Source organism: Symphodus melops (assembly GCF_947650265.1).
Source record: "Symphodus melops genome assembly, chromosome: 19".
Taxonomy (NCBI): domain Eukaryota; kingdom Metazoa; phylum Chordata; class Actinopteri; order Labriformes; family Labridae; genus Symphodus; species Symphodus melops.
The window spans coordinates 8,734,541-8,754,732 of record NC_136709.1 but is presented as its reverse complement, the minus strand read 5'-3'; the positions used below and the strand labels follow the sequence as shown (position 1 = coordinate 8,754,732).

The 20,192-nt window shown below is 43.2% G+C and overlaps 1 protein-coding gene across 1 annotated transcript in view; it reads right to left on the bottom strand.

The window, feature by feature from the left end:
• The window catches only part of tiam2a (TIAM Rac1 associated GEF 2a), a 69,767-nt gene extending 56,902 nt beyond the window's left edge, over positions 1-12,865 (bottom strand). Inside the window, exon 1 of the mRNA XM_079369033.1 lies at positions 12,384-12,865. The gene's annotated coding sequence lies outside the window, so the exon portion shown is untranslated. The remainder of the gene's footprint in view (positions 1-12,383) is intronic.
• Between the last annotated feature and the right edge of the window lie 7,327 nt (positions 12,866-20,192).

Genomic DNA, 20,192 nt, shown 5'->3' with positions numbered 1-20,192 from the left:
TACCTGACAACACCGTTTAGAAGACGATGTGACTGACATTAAAAAAAAAAAAAAAAGCATGACAATGAAGGTGAGAAACAGAAAATCAGGCAGCAACTGGTGATAGCACACAGCTCAGCACTTTCTCTGACTATACATCAAAGTCTAGACAGCTAAAGCTGAAAAATGTGTCAAACTGGAAAAGGGAAAAGCCAAATGGATGGACGAGTCTGGGCATGTATGGTAGGGTTTGCTCATCTTGGTCAAGGTTAAGATAGGCAACAAAGGAACTTGTGCTCAGCTGGCCATTAGCCGCCCCAACCTGAAGCCATTATAGTCCATATTCAAGCCTTTCTTTTTCTCACTGGCAGCTCTGAAAGATTGCTTCTGTTAAGTGCTCCTGATAGATTTTATCAGGTGACCAAATCATCCAAACTTGGCAGATGTGGAGGGGGAAATGTACGTGTTAGCATGAGATAATTCACTTAGCAAACTCCTCCAGTATACTGTGTTTTTTCTGCCTTCGTATACGCCACTTAAAGAAAGGCCTCAATAAGAGAAAATGAACCGCCAACAAGTTGGGTAATCTCTCTCCCCCAGAACGGAGGATTTACTTGTTTAAAAAAAAAAAATCAGGATAGGAACCACCTTTAATGCAGCGTCTGACCTGAAACCACATTACAAATGCATTAGACAATGCAGGGGTGTCATTTCTGTCCGCCTAAAGTGAAAGTTCATGCGATGCTTCAGCAGAGCCGCTTCAGTATTCTCGGCACACTGTTGAGTCGAGCGTACGTACGTACGTACATCCCGGTGTCTGGCTGAGCAGAGTGCAGTCAGGCTGTAGATGGCAGGATAAAGGGAAGGGTATGTCAGGATCAGGTCACAGACCTCCACCAGAGCTGTGTAAACACAAGACCGCAGTCTGGACGGCTAAACAAACCATCCATCAGGTGCTATCTCCTCTGTTTAGACACATCCCATGCTGCACCTGGAGTGTCCTTAAACACATGTTCAGCCCCTTAAAATGATGTTTCCTACTTAACCGGAGAGCTCATGTACAGTATATCTACATGTAAGGTAACCTTCCTTTGATGCAAACCTGTGCTGCTACAGAGAGAGACAGAGAATCTAATAAAATCTGCTGAGCTGGCAGTGTATCAACGCTCTGTAAATTCACAAAGCAATATACAGGTTATGAAATAAGACAGCTTTAGTGGAAGATTGCTTTTTACAGGATCTCAGCTCCTGTTACTATTCACTAAAGTGGTTTGTTTTTTTACAGCTTAAGTCCCAGCTGGCCATAATGCACAGTATATGTTACCATGCACAGTTTGGACCTACAGTAGAGATAAGAGGAGAGAAATCTGAGCTGGGCTGTCTGCTCAGCATCCTGAAAGCTCTGGTGATGGGTGAGACAGCTGGTGAGGAGCCAACCCCGACTACACTCCCACATAGACACTTTGCTCATATCTCCAGGCACCAGGTCTGAATGTCTGGGGCTGCTGTGTGCATGCACAAGGCTTTTGCGTATCTGGATAGAAACAGCAGGAAGACTGTGCTCATACAAGGACAATGCAGTGGCCTACAATGAATTATACTTAAAGCCTGGATCGTATTTGTACTTAAGACAGTGGGATGTAACGATTCACTCAACTCCTATTTAGTTTACAAAATGTTGACAAAACGAGACTGAAGAAAAATTATGACTAAAAAAAAAAGATTTCTTTAATTTTTTTTCATGAAAACACCAATGGCACCTCGTAACCTCTTTGGCTCTTACACTCGTCTGGGTCAGCGGGGCCACAAACCTGCTGGTTAGGATGGTTAGGATGGTTAGGATGGTTTGGCCATGGTAACGCCTGCTTGTTTTACAACCAACCACCTCTGCTCTCCAGCTGCTGACGACAGCTCACGATATTCCTGCGATACATTTTTCAAAAATACCGATGTGAACTGCCTCACAGTTAATCTTTACATCAAAAGTCAGTGGATTAGAAAGAAGCCACAACATCATCAGACCACAAATCGAGAACTGTTTTGTTGTCAAACAGCCCTCCCCGTTGTTGCATAAAAAACGCACCTTTACCATTAGCTTCAAGCTGTGGGGAGTGAAAAGGTGCGTTTGTATGTCCGTTTGTGGGGGGGGGGGGGGGGGGGGGATAAGCTTTTGTGAGGAACAATGCCCCTCTGGTCATGTTGTGCAGAAGCAAACTCAATGCTAACAAACAGGTTAAACACCTGCGGCCAGTGTTTGTCGAACGTTTTTCTCACGTCTTTACAAGCAGACGCTGAGTCAGTGCACAGCCAGCGACCCAGTTCTCACAGCGGAACCGTGTCACAGGTTAACGACCGTGCAATTTATTGGAGTGCATCTAAAGTTGTGTTCGACCTGTTTGAAGAAAATCTGCTTGGTAATGCACGTGAATGTGTGACACGTAAGTTTGAGGTTTGTCCTTTTGTCTGGGACTCCTTCTCGAGTAGAACCAGATTTAGAGTCTTAACATTGTGGCAGGATTTATCTAAAGCTCACCCCGAAGGAGCCCGGAGTGGCAAAGGTGAGAAGAGATTTCACCGTTGAATTATCACATGAAATTAGCTCGGAGCCGTTATCAACCCATAATCCAGAACAGGTGCTCCACAAAGCAGCACTGTGTGGAACTCGGGGAGTTAAAATCAACACAACAACAAAGACTGACCTGTGCCGGCTGCAGGAAAAACACCTAAACCAGTTTCTCCAGTCACGCGGATGCAAAGGCACGTGAGCTAATTCGCTAGCTTCTAAAAACTCGGACACAAATCTTTGCAAAACAAACTCCTTTGTCCAGCTCTGCAAAGCCTTTTCACTGTGGAATGTGCTTTATAAAGCCGCATATCAGAGAAACAAGCTAATTCAGGAATCACATAGTACCTCATAGGGGCATGGCAAGACTGGGCTAAGCGCTAGCAGCTGCGCCACATGTGCACCACTTTTACCGACATGATTAAATTAAAGCCCCCTGCCAAACTCATTATTATCCCATCCATATAGGGAGGCTCAAGAATGTCAATGAAGACTGCTCTCATTATGCAGTCGGCATGCACAGTGCGCAGAGAGAAACAAGTACTTTCCTCAGGATTACAGACTGTAAATCAACAGCACAGTCAGGCTGACACGCTCCTTTTGTCACCCTGAAAAACGACAGGCCTGCCCTAAAAAATGTTTTTTATTCCATTTCAGAAATTCCTTGACCAATTAAATTACTGCCCACTAGACAGATGTGACAGCCCGCCGAGGTCCCACAGGAGGGGCTTGTGGAATCGACAGGCAGATGCTCCGACCGGCGAAGGTCACAGAAGGTCAAGCGGTTCCATTATGAGAGGACAAGGGTGGTATTTATTCACAGCCTTCTACTCCTAAGCAGGGGAGGGCTTAGAAGGAATTGAGATGGATCCTTAACCCATGAGGCAAACGGCTGACTACAAACCATCCACTGTTCACTCTCATTTCATTACTGGGGGAGATATGGCAACTGTTCCACCCTCAACCAGGGAGAGGAAAGTCCAAAAAAAAAAAAAAAAAAAGGAGAAACAGAGTTGTTGTTGAAAGGGAGAAATTTGCAGATTATCAGACTCCTGAATGATCAAGAGAGCCACCCTGACGGGATAATAAGAACTGAAGAGGTAGCAGGGTGTTGCGACATTTCACACTGCCAAGATTCATACTCCGAAAGCCTCTTTAAAACAGCCATTATGACCACAGGAAGCATCGAGCGGTTCGAACAAACTAACGTGATCCGACTTGTCTGTGAGGCCGTTTTGTCTCACACGACATCAAAGTGGCTCTGATGTCGCTCCGCAAACAGGAAACAGAAGATGATGCTAACCTTTTGCAGAGAGTTATCTCGGCCTTGGACTCACGCGGCTACCCAAAGTGTAACGTGCTGCAGGCCAAAGCGCGCAGACGTTAAGCATGATGATATGGATGGTGGTAAAAGATCGGAAAGAATGAGCGCAGTCTTCCAGCTTGTTAAAATACTTGCTGGGTAAGAAAGAAAAAAAGCCTGTGGCAGTGTATGATAGTGTGATTAACAAAAGCAGCAGGCTTGTCTGGGACCAAGCATGAGCACTTCTTAGACAAACCCGGTGCACAGACAATACACACACACACACACACACACACACACACACAGACACATTGTCATCATCTTGGAAAAGCTGCCCTCTGATTAATGGCGGACTTTCTCTCAGGCCAAACTTAAGGGCCAATTACGCATGGTGCATGCAAAAGAGATACAAATGAGCTTTCAACTTCTGACTTCAAAATTTCCTCAGCTGCAGGAAAAACAAAAACGTGACTCATTGTGCGAAAACTGAGAAAAAAACACACAAAGAAGTAATTTATAAGGCCAATAACACAACATGACTAAGTACAGCTTTCAGCGAGTTCACTGAACTTTAAAAATCATCTTCACAGTCAGGAAACCCCCAGTTCCTGCATTGCGTTTCTTTACTTTGTTTTTAGAAGTGGAAGCCTGGGCATGCCAGTTCAAACTCATGCACTGTGTAATATTGTTATTAGAATGAAAAGAAAAAAGAAAAAAAAAGCAGCCGCAACTTTCCAGTGAGGCTGATTTCTCCACGCGAGCAGACCACAGGGCATGCTGCTGGAGACAAAACCGCCAGCTTGCACACGGCGAAATGACTGCTGAGGAGCAGGACGAGTGCCTGAAGAGACAGGGAGACGGGTTTTTTTTTTTAAATAGCTTCAAGAGAACATCACAGTTATTAAAGTCGTTCTTTCACAGATGCGGTCGGTGCCAGCAGAAACAGACATTTGGACTGAGGAAATTGGCAACCCCCGATGAAAAACTGTCACAAGCCTGCGCAGACACCTGAGGCAAATAAAACGGGAAATAAAGCTTTCTTGTGCTCCTTTGTTCGACAGAGAAGATCAAATGTAATAACCTAGACGGCAAAGCGTTTCCAGTGCTCGTCAGCGGGTTGAGTGACACAACATCAGCCTCCTATTAGTCACCAGTCAGGGCGTGCTCCTCGGATCACTAACCTCATGAGAGTGTGAATAAATGATTTCACCCTTCCAAAGGGGAAATGATTTATAATGAATGACTTCAGCGCTGTTTGCATTCACTTTACACAGGATCCTAGATCACACATGGCGAATATCAATGAGTATATATAGAAGGGAGGGAGGTGTGAAAAATGCAACATGTCAGATAGAACTTGGGGTTTTTTTTTTTTTTTAAAGAGATGGTGAAAGATGAAAGCAGATGAGAAGATCAGAACTTTCACCTTGTTAACGCCAACAGGCGGTTCACACACACAGCAACTCCCTCCACATGGATAATGAAGGCATGAGAGAGTTCTGCTGTATAACAGAGAGCGCTTGTTATACCGCTCCAAAAGAATGAAGGCAGAGGAGCTGCTATACAATGTATGCGACACGGTGGCCACACACACACACACACACACACACACACACACACACACACACACACACACACACACACACACACACACACACACACACACACACACACACACACACACACACACACACACACACACACACACACACACACACACACACACACACACACACACACACACACACACACACACACACACACACACACACACACACACACACACACACACCTTGTAGTTATGAGTCAGTCGCTCGCATTTTCCCACAAGAATCCAGTCTGAACTGTAGACTCTTTAGACATCCTTCACATCCAGGGACATTCATCTGGAAAGCCAATAACGGTCCTGTTGAGATAGTCAAACCTCGAGGGAGATTTAAGAGGGAGAGTAAGATGACCCATACCGTCCTAGCCATAGGATTTAAGTGTCACGGCAAGGACACAGGAAGGTGTGGTCACAAAGTGTAACCAAAGGGCCAAGTCAACGCCATCTTATTGCGCTTTGACCTATATTACATGTTAAAAAAATAAATAAATAAAATTTTAAAAAAAAGAGTTTTTGCTTCTCAATAACACTGAGCTGATGCAATAGCAGTTTGTAATCCTTTGAAAACACTGACTCTATGGAGTAAGATTAGGAGAGCAATTTAGCGCTTACTTCAGAGAGAGAAATACAAAGCAGAAGTGAAGGAGACTGTGATCTTAACCCAATACATATTTAAAGAGAAAGCTGTGTCAGAAGGTAAATCTGTCTTCTACCACCTGCCAAAGCTGCAAACGTGGAGCTTGGAACTTTCTGATAACCTTTTTTTTGTTTTTTAAATCAAAGTAGTAGCTGTGAGAAACAGGGAAGGGGAAACGGATCAGTGGGAGTCTATAAACAAGGCAGTTCACTGTCATGGCTGCAGCACCTTTAATAACATTAGAATCGAGCTGTAGACAAATTAGACCTCGGCTTCTCCGATGGCAGTTGAATGTCAAACACCATTAATAGCCTGTAGTCTGCTCTGGACATACAGCGAGCACAAGTGTCGTGTGTGTTTACAGCAGCACTGAGAACTTGTTTACCCTCTGTTTCACCTCCAATAGCGCACCAGGAAGTTAACAGATTAAATAACAGTGCATTGGTTCTCCCAAAGTGGCAACCTCTAATAATCCTCTGACACGATTGTGAACCCATGAGAGATTTTTTTTTTTTTTAAAGAGCCTGGTGGCATCTGCTCTTACAGCTTCTGAGGATAAAGGTGCATTAATATTGCAGGAATCTTACCAGCTGCAACAGCAACCTGAACTCTGCATCATCTGCTCGACTTTGCATCAACCCATGGACGAAGCTACCTGCCGTAAGACTGACCTCCTTGGATTTTGTAGAAACACTTTGCCCAGAAATGGATGGCATGTTTGTTGGCAAAAAAAAAAAGCCCCACAACTGGGAGCCTATGCTGTTTCTAGGCAGAAAAGTCCAGACAAATCCATTGCCCATCAACAGTTAAAACCACCTGAGCTGTGTAACTGTACAGTAAGGGCGTTATGGCGAGCCAGCCAGGCAAGTGCGAGTGAGTTGCTTTCACCGGGCCGGAGAGAGCTGACACAAGCCTCACAGCTCTTATGTAACAGCCAAGCAGCCTTGGCTCTAACAGAGCGCAGAAAGTGAAGCTGGATGAGTCTGTGCGGTGACGAAACTCCAGTCCACCATAGCCAGAAATGGAGATTGGTTCGTCGACCTTCAGGCATCCAGAAAGTCCTGTAAAAATAAGCAAGCCCACACACAGGCACTAATACGGCAGCCTGATAAAACTAACCTCCTTTAAATTAAAGAGCTGATGGATATTACAGTATACTGTTTTGCTGCGTAAAGACTGCTGATAAAATGTTCCTCTCATTGTGTGTTCTTTACTCTTGACGTGTTTATCCTCATAGCTTTGATCCTCTGACAGCTGAGACCTGTCCGCAAGCTAAGCCTTGAAGTTGATATTTTCTGAGGCGACAGTTTATGAAGGTACATTTACTTTTTTGGAGAATTGTTTTTTTTTTTTCAAGATACTTTAATTGAGCTTGTTCACTAAGTGGATGCCAGGACTGTCAGTGACCTGAAGCAATCAGAACCGTGTCTCTGTTTACACTGGCTGGATGCCAAATGACAGAACTAACATGACAAGGCCTGGAGACTGAGAAGTGGGGAGAAAAAAAAAAAGAGCTCATCTAGTTCAGAGATCAAACCACAGACTGCTAAAGCTGGGAGTGGGCTGGACAGGGGAAGGGGTGCTAATGAGCCTGAAAATGTTCCTCAACAAAACACCAACACAATGGCTGCCAAAAGACCTCAAAAGCACTTCACGTCTGTCACGAAGCCCAGGGGCGACTGTGCAGATAAGGGCATGTCATATCCAACGCAGTTGATCGGCGCAAACCATCCGAGCAAATAAAGAGAAGGACAGGACATCAATATCTTGGAAGAGTGCAGAGTTATTGTGATTTTTTGTGCTGCAGTGGCTTATATAGGGACGCGATCATGAGAAATGGACGATTGAAAATAGAAGGATCCATGTGTGGTCAGTGATGGATTAGTTCACGTCACATCATTCTTTCCCCGTCTGCTCTTTATAACTTTGTATCCTAAAATCAATGTATCATCTCTCGCAAAGTCCTGCACACAGGGCAGCTCTGAAGCTTTTCTTTTTTCTTTTTTAAATAGACTTTGATACATTTTTCGATATTGACAATCATGGTGATTGTATCCTTTTGAAAAACAAGGTATGAAAAAGAATTGACGAATGTAAAAGTTTGACAACCTTTACTTCCTCGCTTTCGTCAAACACAATGAGATGGACGATCTCCAGCGGCTGATGAGCAGGTGGGATGTGTTGGAGTGAATTTGCTCCATCCATCACTGGGGGGGAAAAAAACACAAGGCACACGGCGTCAACTGAACATCCAAGCAGTGAGCACTTTGGCCTGTGGCACCAGCTGTGTTTGCCTTTCCAATAGGACATGGATAGTAAGTGAGACCTTATGGCTATAGTGGGCCGAGGTAGAGCAGATCAATCACAATTTCTATTGTTAGAAGGATTGACCGGTGAGCGGGCTTAGAGCCAGGAGATGGGAGTGAAGAATGGGGGTATTTCCATACGAATGTGGGCTGCTGATCAGCAGGAGAACATGGTTACATGAGCCTTCTTTTTGAAGGAGGTATTAGAAACACAGATATCACTCAGACTGCAGCAGGAAGCAGAGACTTGATTTAACATGGCTGTTTTCAGCTAAAATGTGTAACCACCGGGTTCCTCGATTAATGAAGCGCGCTTCGAGCATTAAAGATCTAACACTCCAGCAGGGTCTGGAGCAGGTGGATTTTCAAGAGATTACCAAGTCCTATACAGAGATCAATACTCCAACCAATGGCTTGTGTACCCAGCGGTCTTTGTCCTCTCAATCTCGTTGTTCATACATTTTGATAATCAAACCACTGCTTGTATTTCCACAGGTTGTAAATCACTTCATAGGGTTCAAAGTGCTGCGTCTGCACCTTTTCCAGACTGCAATATCGTACTCTGTCTGGTGAGCTTACAGGAATTACACGCGCTGCTACTCAAGTGCTGCCATGGGGGCTTTTTGCTTCATGTACACAATTTGCGGTTTGATTTATTTGACCATCAATAAAAGGATTGGTAATGGCATGTCTTGCAGTTATTTCTCTGAGGTTAATGAAAGCTCTGATCACACGTGAAGTCATTTGTCACTGTTTAAGGCCACTGTTTTTACCTGCACCTCGAGAGCCCACACGGTGACTCTTAATTTGTTACCTTGTCCAGCACATTGTTCAAGCGCCCACCACCATTCAATCTTCATTTTCTTTGCGGACCTACAATCCATTCTTAAGCAAGTGACCCGGAAGGCATGCAAAATCAATTTAGGCCCATGCATTAATCTCCTTAAAGGTCCTGGAATCACGGCTGTGGAGAGGACCATGAATGGGTGCATCGGCTCAGCCCCGGATGAGGCCAAGTCACTCCGCTGAGCTGGACAGAAGGTTCCCGTTTGTGCAGCAGAGCAGGGGATCTCGTGTTGGAGCAAACACACAAAGTGCAGCTGACTGAACAAAATCCCTAAAAGTGGATGGATGTGCGTCTACTAAACCAGTCGCCACAGCAAAACGACTTCAATCCAGAATCATGAATTATGCAGCACACGAGGCACAACGCATCTCTTTCCAGCTGTTTGTTTTAGTGATGGGGTTTGATCATTGTTTTTGGTCCAAACTGCCACTTCAAGACAGTAAAATGTTGAGTTGGTGATAGCTCGCTGACCTGTTAACTGTGTACACACAAGATGAGTTCTTTTGGTTGGACCTTTTCGGTGAAGTGAGGTAGCAAAGTCTCAGCCAAGATGCTGTCAGCACCAGCTTTTAGTCCACCTGCTTTATATAGCAACCACTCCAAACACTGCTGCCCGCGCACTACCAGTGAACACTTTGTAAGCCAAATATAATCTCAACCACGGTGGGAAGAAATAGAAAACACACAGGCTGCGTTGCATTTGCTTGACTGGTTTGTCCAAACTTCAAAAAGTCGCTCGTCCCATATATGGAGGCTATAGTCCCGGGTTCGAATCCGGCCCGTGGCTCCTTTCCCGCATGTCAATCCCCACTCTCTCTCTCTCTCTGATTTCCATCTCTGTCCACTGTCCTGTCTCTCCAGTTTAGGCACAAAAAGTAAAATAACATTTAAAAAAAAAGCACCACAAGTACATCTCTTGTTAAACAAAAGGTAGAATTAAAGTGAAGATACATTTGCAAAAGAAAAGGTACGTTTCTGGATAGTGTGGGGGCCTTTATCCGAATGTGACATTAAACACGGATGTTCCCCGTGCCCGATAGTCACATGCAAGTCACCTTATATGGAGAAAAGTTTGCAGGGGAGAAGAAAGGTAAGCTTTTCTCTGCCAGTGTGCTTATAGCACTTGAGACTTAACGATGATGGGCACACACACACACACACACAAACACACGGTCTGCATGGACAAGAACAATTGTTAGTGTTTCACATGACAAAGATCCCTGTTGACACAGAGCATCAAAGTATCACTGACAAGAAGAGTCGCGTCTTCCCAACGCCGCAAACTGCGTATCAAGTGACTTCAAAACAGACGTTTGTTGTGTTTTCCTGCGGTAATGACGTCCCTGTTCCTTGCTGTTAAAGAACCCTTCAACTTGAATACGACGAGAGACGAGCTGAAAACGCCTGTGATGCAACTCCGTGCCACCCAGAGAGAGGCTTCATTTCATTTGGCTTTAGTCACTAGTAAACAACATTGACTACACTGGCAGTCGTGCCAACTGAAAGGCACAACTCCCATCTGTGTCCGAATGGAAACAAGTTAACATGTTCACATTTTTCACTGGAAGGAAATAATGGGCCGCACACTCAATCAGTATCATTCGGAATCATGACCCCATTGCAAACCGAGGAAAAAACAGGATGATAAAAACATTATGTTCCTCGTAGTTGAGGAATTCTTCACCGCAAAAATGTTAACCACAGCGGCAAAAACAAGCATGAAGTTCCAGAGCTTCGGACCAGGCGTTTTTTTTTTTTTTTTTACTGATCTCTGAACACAAAGAACTGGGTGCACACTTAAGAACAATAACAAGTATGTTGTGAGATACTGTTTCTGTGCCGCCCATTACACAAGCTGGGGAAGTGAAAGGCCGGATGAAATATAAACCAATCACACAGCTGGTTCTCCCCTCCAATGATAAAGACATTCTTTTCGCTTACATAACTTTTATGGGCCCATAACTTCCTGAAGAGAAATGATCTGAATCAATGATTAGCTAACAATTTACAGTGCAACCTTTTATCTAATCCATCAATCAATAATAAATCACTTTAATTACCATTAAAACAACGTTTCCTCAGCCGAAGACTTTGAACCAGAAACAGTAGCAAGAATATTGGACTGCCAAACAAAGCCTTCAGACTGATCAATAACAAAGCCAGCCAGCTTGAGTCAAACTTTAGCCTGTGGTTTTATTATTACAACCCCCCCCCCCCCCCATGTGTGGGTTTCCATGACAGAGGACACCCAGCCCTTCCTCCTGCTCCTTTGGGATTGTTTGCTCGGGGTTGGCCCTTCACTCCAGGGGTCCCGGGGCCCCTTTTGTTACCTCAGTAAGTGGCAAGATCGCCCTTCCAACCCCAGCGTAAGGCCAAACAACAATAAACTCACGCTAAATCAAATTCAAACACAACAGAGGAACATAACCCAGCGTTTAGTGGAATGACCAATGCCCTCCAATCTCAGAGTTCATAAATCAGAAGGAAGAAAAAGAAGCAGTATGGCTGCCTCACTGACACTAATGTGGACTACAAGCTGAACAAGCTCCACACTTAGTGATATATTGTGTTAATGCTAGGACACCCATATACCTTTCATGCAGAGCTTTCATTCATTTTCAAGGCGGAGCATGCTGACAGGATGCTATTTATGGTATTTATCATACCTAATAAGGGTCCACAAACCTAAGGATTCAAGAACAGATATTTCATGCTAATAAGGAAACTGTCAGTTTTAATATGTGATGATCAATTTAAAGGGAGAGGTCATTCTCTGTCTCTTGTGCACAACAAACACAGATGGAGCTCTGTACGCTTCCTTACATGGTGGTGGAGTGAACATTTAACTTCTGATCACAGGTTTGTTTGTTTGTTTGTTTTAAAGGATAATTATGACTTCAGTCACAGCTGCTGCTGCAGCGTGGATTGCCGCTCACATCAACCAGTGAGGAGTCACTGGTACAAGACATGACGAGTGATAACAAACGCCCGCAAAGTTTTGTGTGACTCCAAAAACTTTTGAAGAAGATCCCGATTTAAAGAGGTCTTCAGGTGTCGCAGGAGACAAAGCGCACTTGCAGGAATGAACGGACTCTTTTAAAAAACCATCGTGACTGAGAAATAAGTTCGCTTTACAACTCACCGGCTTAGGTTTCCTCTCACTAGAACACTGTCTCGTCTTTCAGTGTTGACGTCTTCTCCTCGTCGGCCGCGATAAATGAAAGGTGTGCGCAATGAATCGAGACATATAAAAGTGGGTTTTTCGCCCGGGCGTTTACTTCCACGGTTCCTCTGTTTCCAGACCAAACGTTCCTGGGACGGAGCGCCAAGAGACTGCGGACTCCTCCCAGACAATGTGGGGTTAAACTCCTCCTTCCCACGGACACACAGAGGGGGGGATGGCAGTGTGCTTCATGACTGCATTGGAATATAGCCCAGGTTTCCATGTAAAAGACTATCTACAGATATGATTAACAGGGGTTCCCAAACACTGGGTCGTGGACTTTAAGGGGCCTCGCACGAAGATGTTAAAGGTTCAAAGTGAATAAAGTTCAATGATAGGACAATGTTTAAGTCACCAGTTAGCCCAGATATGTGATGTTAGTATGTGTGTGTACTCGGACATGAAGCAAAATGGCCCTGTGTACTGTAGGAGCATGTCTTACTTAAAAAACTTCAATGCACCTTCCAGATTTTTCTTTTGAAATTCAGCTTCCATTTTATATATATATATTTTTAGATAGTCTGTTTCATAAATTAGAGCCTTATGGTTTTAATGCTTGTTTTTTTTCCTAATCTGTCTGTTATAAGACCTGAACTTCACGGGATGAAAAACTAAATAGACAAATGATCCTCCAATTCACTCATTTCTTACATAGAAGATTATAGGAATTGCACATACAGTAGGCCAAGTTGAATTTATACTAGCTACATCGGATATTTGCCAAAGGGCAAATGACAAATACAAAGAAAAACAAACTAACAGATGATTGAACTTTGCACAATGTTATGTCTGTCATATTGAATAGTTTTGTTTCCATTAACAAGGAAATGGTTTATTCTAACATTTTCTTTCTATACCTACCGAGTGTTATACTCAACTTCTTTTGACAAACTCTGTAGCTCTGTCGTCTAATACGGATCGACGTGTGTTTGGCAATCCCCACACCTCCAGATTCTCAGCCAGCTGTTGTACTCGAAAAGGTGAACAGGGCAAGCATTTTTTGCACGACACTAACCACCCTTGTCTGTCACATGGACAAATGATCTGATAAAGCAGGGTGATAGGAAACAGGTTCGGTCTCCTCTGACAATAAAACTGTGTGCTAGTGAAGAGAGCTGTCATTGTTATTCTTGGACCTTACGTTTCAGTTTTCCTCCTTTATTTTCAATCTCGATCAATCTCAACCGGCCACATCCAAATGCCTTCACCCCCTGATAACACAGATGCAATGAACAGAGCTTCCTTTTCTGCTATCTCACTGAAAATGCTCGTAAACTCCAGATGCAATGTGTTGCATTCGTTGGCTCTTTGGCCAGGCATGTGTCAGCAATAGCCAGAACCTTCTTATCATGCACATCTGCCTGCAGTGAGCTCTGAACTGAGATATATCAGAAAGTAAAGATATACTGTATATCTGCTGCCCATTGTAGCGGCAGCCGCTGCAACAATACTCAGCTCCTTTCAAACAATGTAAATGAGTCTTCACAACAAGCAGCCTCTTGTGCCTCTTTACTTCTATTTTCCACAGGGTACACATTAGTGCTGTTTCCGAATCAACATAACTATTGTGCATCTTTAGGACTGTCAAAGGATTGTGCAGACAAATGAGGATGTAAGAGGATGTAAATCATTACAAGTGGAGAGTTTGAAACCTGAATGTTTAGTTTTTTTGACTGATTTTAACTCTGATTAACCCCCTCGGTATAATATTTATTTCCAGAAGAACCAGTATGTTAAACCGTTTCTACTAATGATCCAATGGTATCTGATTTATTTACTCACTGTAGGCCATCTTCCTCTGACATCACGCTCAGAGTAGGACTCTAACAGATTTGTGTTGATTCTGTATTACTGTGTTCTTGAAAGCAAATTGTGTTCATAGAGGGGATTTTACAATGATTTTAATTTTAATTTCAGGAACTAAAATAACAATATGTAGTGAATAAAATATATAAAATAAGGCAACATTCTCAGTTAAAGTGACACATTTGATCACCTTTCACGGGACCCCAGTTAACATAATCATTCATCCACGGTATCTTTTCTAATACAACAGGATTACACTCAAATGTTAGCCTTGAGCTAACCGTGGCTTATTCAAACATGCACTCCTAATCATTTATAGAAATGTAGGGGCAGCCTTCCTCTGAAATCTTCCTACGTTAACAAAATGCTGCAGAAATTTAGGATGACAGAGTCAGATCATATATAATACACAGTTTTTTTTCCACCTTTATATCAATGTATCAAGGATGTTGGCAAAGAGTTTAAAGCAGCTTCATTACATGCACAAAGGTCAAACGTCATCACCCACGCACGCTGTGTTCTCTCCTCAGCTCACGTCCCAACTTCATGCAGAAATATCAGGGGACTGACAGGAAAAAGTATGAGTCAAAACGAGTCAACATTTTTGTGTTTGCACATTCAGCTTGCAATGCATTTTATACATTTGTGAGACCAACAAGTTATATTGACTAGGAGGGGCTTTAACTCATTTTACAGCGACGAGGACTATAATCTCTTTTCTCTGTGCGCGCAACATTACCGCAAGGCTTTCCTGAGCCCTTGTTGTCCAATGTTAATGTATTGCTTATTGATTATATTGATTCAATTTGGCTGGATGATCCTCTAGATTTTTACAATCCATTGTCTTTTCAGTTGCTCAGTGACCAGGCCAATATGTTGTGCTTTTCAACGCAGCATTCTGGATTGAATCAAGCTTTGTGTCATCTGGCAGCTTGGTGGCTCTCTGGTCACTCCGCATCTCATTAAAAATAATTGGCTGGGACAGACATCCTGCAACCCATCATCACTTCCTGTTTGTCTGTCCATTAATCCGACAGCAGCCCCCAATCAGGGAATATTGGTGTTGCCAGTTTACTTCTTTAAAACACAACAAGGGGTAAAAACAAAACAGTACGCTCAGTTGAATTATCTTTTTCTTTTTCTTTTTTTTCCTGCTGACACAACACAATTTTTTACACAGAGAGGCAGACAGGTTCGGCCTCACACACATTCACACAATCTCATACACCTATCAACGCCTCAGCGCCTTCCCCTTCTTTTAAATGAGGCTTCTCGACAGCCATCCCCATATCAACACTTTGGTCTGCCATTATGTCACTTCTAACAGGCTCGTCATATTCTATGTGTATGTAAGTGTGTGATACTGCATGTGTTTGCAAAGGAGAAGGCAGATCCCCTGCTGAGTGATTTTCTCATTCTTCTCACTGCTGCCCCCTTGTACAACCTGATCCAGATATTATTACCACCATTATGAGGGCAAGCCAGTTCCAAGTCCATGCGCTATTACGACGCTCATCTGTCATGTAGCTTTTAATGACTTGCTGTGGCTGGGAGAAAATTGTCTCACACAGTGGTTTGAAAGGCTTGCAGGCTGGTGCGGAGTGTTTTCTGTGGTCATCTGGAAGAAATGTTGAAGGCAAAACAGCATCCAGGAGTACGAGGGAGTTTTTTGTCACAGGGTGCGTGTGAGACGGAGGGGGGGCTAATTGTCGAACAAGATAATCTCCCCCCACACCCTCAGACAACTCTTTACTTGTTGTACTAAATTCAGCACGGCGACGTTAAAAGCGTCCACAACCACAAAGCAGCAGCGTCTCGCACAATAAACGATGGAAATCTTTACACACGAGAGGCATCAGAGTGTCGGAGCAGGGGGAGAGATAAGGTATGAAAAGGCCAGACCCCGTTCCAGAACAATTCTTTTAATTGAACTCGACCAATCTGATCCAAGTGATAGCGAGCAGACTCCCAAGAGCCGAGCTAATGAGAAATCAATGATGACAACTACTGGAGAGAAAAAAACGTGCGTCACCGCAGCTAACCTCACAGGCCAGTCTTATAGGTATCTTTAAAGGACATGATTGCATATATGTTTCACAGTTACTAGATAAACTCGGACTTCTCAATGCAAAATTGACATTTAATTTATTAGTTTTTGTGCACAAATACATGCAGCATTAGGAGCTAAAGAGGACGAACATGTACGTGATTGATAGTGCATCCTGCTGCTGCTTGGAGAGGGTATTTAAATAGGTGGATGAATTGGAGTAGGAACAACACGTGAGGAATCTTTCCCCCACACTTTGCATCATCGGCCTGTCTGACTGCCTGTCAGCCGCATGGAAATGTTTCTGAGAAGAGAAGGGGGGGGGGGGGGGGGGGCTGTTGATTACTTGAGCTCTAGGTGATGAAACTATCACAGGGGTGTGACAGAGTGAGGAGTTGAATTAGGGTTTTGTGTCCCCCGTAGGTGGAGGACAGATTTGAAATGGCCATTTGATGAACAGGAGGACAGGACTGTTAAACAAAAAAAAAAGGAGGCTGCACCTGTGGAAAATAAACTCTGGCTCGAGTAAATAGAAGACAGAATTTGCACCTGAGGCCAATGTGTCTGAGAGCAGGGTGGAAAATGTTGTTGTCATCCTAAAAAGATGTTTGTGCACCCTCACATGGAGCTGATCCAAAGACGCATCTATTTTCTATCTCTGCACTGATTGCCTGTTTTCATCTACGCATTCTCATTATTCTCTCCAAAGAAATGATTTTAGCTTGAAGAGGTCGTTGGAAGCCACGTGCAACTTTCAGACACGGGGCCAAAATCCTTGATCCATATAAACAACTATTTTGAGTTTATCCATTATTGTGCAGGAATGTTTTTTAAAGTGGTCACATGACAAACAGAGGAAGATGAGTTAAAAAATGAAAAGCCTAAATGTTTTGTAAACTGTGAAGAATAATTCGATATGTCATTTTTTAAAACAAAACGTACTGTTCAGCAGTGTGACCTAACTAAAGGGTTAGGATCCTCTCAGTCACACCTAAAAAACCTGACAATAGTTAGGGACACGATGACGTGGCTTTTACATGGCACGATGTTTAGATTTGTAAGGCCTCTGTTTTTCTTGAAGTCGATGCATCCCAAAGAAATATGCCACCTGTGTCAAGAGGTCACAGACCCTCAGTGTTTTAAGATAAAAGTTCAGCAAACAGCAATGCTACAAAGGTGAGAACAATGGGTGCATTCGGATTGGTCCTCCTATGTACTTTCACTATCCACTTTGCCTTAACCCTGTGAAAACGTCACAGGAACTACAGTTTACAGAAAATGGACTACAAAAACTCACCTAAAAATGTGTCCCCTGTGCCTTCTTACCGGTGAAATAATCCTAAAAACCACATGGTGTGAATAGAAATAATAGGTAGGCTTTATTAGATACCAGGAAACTTCACTTTGATGGTTTTATAACGTCAACATCACGTTCAGAGCTTACCACTGGATTTAAGATAGTTTTGGTTAATTATTGCAGTGCTAACCTCTAGGGTCTGCTTCTCTTTTCCTTTTCTTTTTTTATAAACAAGGTTTTATAGGCCTATTACAATTTCACATATTAAATCATGAAATAACAGCAAATCATCTCCACAAACATGATACAAGAATGTATAAAACAAGGTTCACCTTCTTCACACACATAATAAAAAAAATGAAATACATTCAAAGGCTGTGACGTCAAATCAATATGCAGATTGTCTCCACATTCTCCTCTGACAGATGGTTAGTTTTCGTGAACGCTCGGACGCATGAGTCGCTTTAAAAGTTGCGGCCGCAATGAATTGTGGGGCGGCACTTTCATTCTTTCGTAAAGGATGGTCCAGTGTTTCCTCTGCTAAAGGAAGTTATAAAGGAAGGATTGAGCCACCTTTCCTTAACTTTTAGAGAATTCGAACGGCTCCGATCATGGCCGCCACTTAACTGCTCTCGGGATTAAGGAAAAAATGCTAGTGAAAGTGGATAGGAGGGACAATCCGAACGCACCCAATGTGTGGGTGTGAATGTGATTACAGCCCTATTATGACACTTTGATCACAGGTGTCAAACTCCAGTCCTCGAGGGCCGGCTTCCCCAGACTTTTAGACGTCTCCCTGCTCTAACACACCTGCTTTAAACCGATGTGTTGTCATCAAGCTCTGCAGAAGCCTGACAACGAGTCGCTCATTGGATTCTGCTGCGTCGGAGCAGGGAGACATCTAACAGTCTGGAGTTTGGAAGACTGGAGTTTGACACCCCAAATGATCAACTTGGAGACAACATTTACACTTAAGAATTCACGTTTTATTACAACTGCCAACAGAAAGAAAGAGAATAAATACTCATAGATTAATACTGCAAAGTTTATTGTTCCTTCTATTGATATGCTCCCTGATATGTTAATATTTTACTTTTAGTGCCTCACATCCTTTCCTTCTTTGCAAAGTATAAAAACAACATATATTTACTTGAAGATCATTTTTGATCGATTTAGAGTCCTTGTATGAAATGAACATTTAAAAAAGCTATCTGTTCATTTAAAATAATAAAATCTGTTCAACAGCTCAGGGAACTATAGAGTCTTATCTTTATCCTTTTTAGTCCTTATGTTTGCTCTGCACTGAATTTCTTGCTTGCAACCATTCATGTCAGGAAACATTGCCCACTTACAATAGCTCCAAAACATCCAGCTGCCTGGATTCTCTCTTTGGCTTTTTTTTTTTTTTTTGCAAGGACGGAATCTGCCGAGGCTGACAAGAAAATAGCTAAACCCAAAAACCTGTGTTTGTCTTCCCATCAGGCCGTGCCAGTCAGGCACACGGTTGCACCGTATACCACGTCCAAACATGGAGAGAGAAAATATGACGGATGGACTGATGTTGGTGAGCTCAGCGTGCGGTCAGCACGACATCACACATCCATCCACAATGCCACCAAATAAAACACCCAAGAGCTCATTTTGGTATCTTTCTTTGCTGAATGTAGGGCAGATATGACAATGACAAAGTTGTGAGTGTGCAAAAGGCCAAATATGTGGCACATGAGAGAGGAAAGGATTGAAAGAGTGTAAGGAGACTACTTTATAAAAAATAAAAAAAGACCAGCACTGGGAAAGTCTCAGTCACAGTGAGAGAATAAAGAAGTCAGTCAGTCGCTGGAGGATGGAGAGACAATTTAAGCTGCTTCAAATCTCTTTACTCCTGGTCAAATAACTACAAGCGCAGCCTCACAGCCAGTTGGAGGGGAATCCAGTGAGGACATTTTATTGAGTTAGCATGAGCTCAAACTGAGTGTAATGCGAACAACATATTAGCCAACAAACATCCAAGACACAAATCAAAAGCTCATTTCAGTCATGAATGGCGAATGCTGATTCCAATAAGGCAAATACAATCATTGACTCTAAAGTGTAATGTGATTTATATACTGGGCTGAGCTGAAGCTAAATACTGCTCATTCTAATTCAATAAGGTCAACAGAAAACAAAAAAAAACACAATCCAGACGTAAACAACTTAGGGCGCAAAGTTCAAGGTGGGAATAAAAAACGTGTTAATAACATTTGCCAACTGCAACAGTATTCAAGAACACAATTACTTTGTGAGTAATTAAGGTAGCCCTGGGTGTGATATTGCTGGCCTCTCTGGGTCCCCAGCATAGTATCCACAGTGTTAGAAACAAATTGGCTCTTATTGCTCAATTAGGAGTGGTGTAGTCCCTCCACCAGCCCACAGAGGTAACATTCCCACACCCATTATCTCCACAGCTCCCCGCTGAGAGACACTTTCACACCTGTGTGACAGGAGCCAAGCACAGGGCTGTTAAAAGCACCTTGTTAAAATCTGCTCATTTCGCTTTCTTAATTAGAAACATGCACGCTGTTCTCCGCCTTTCCCA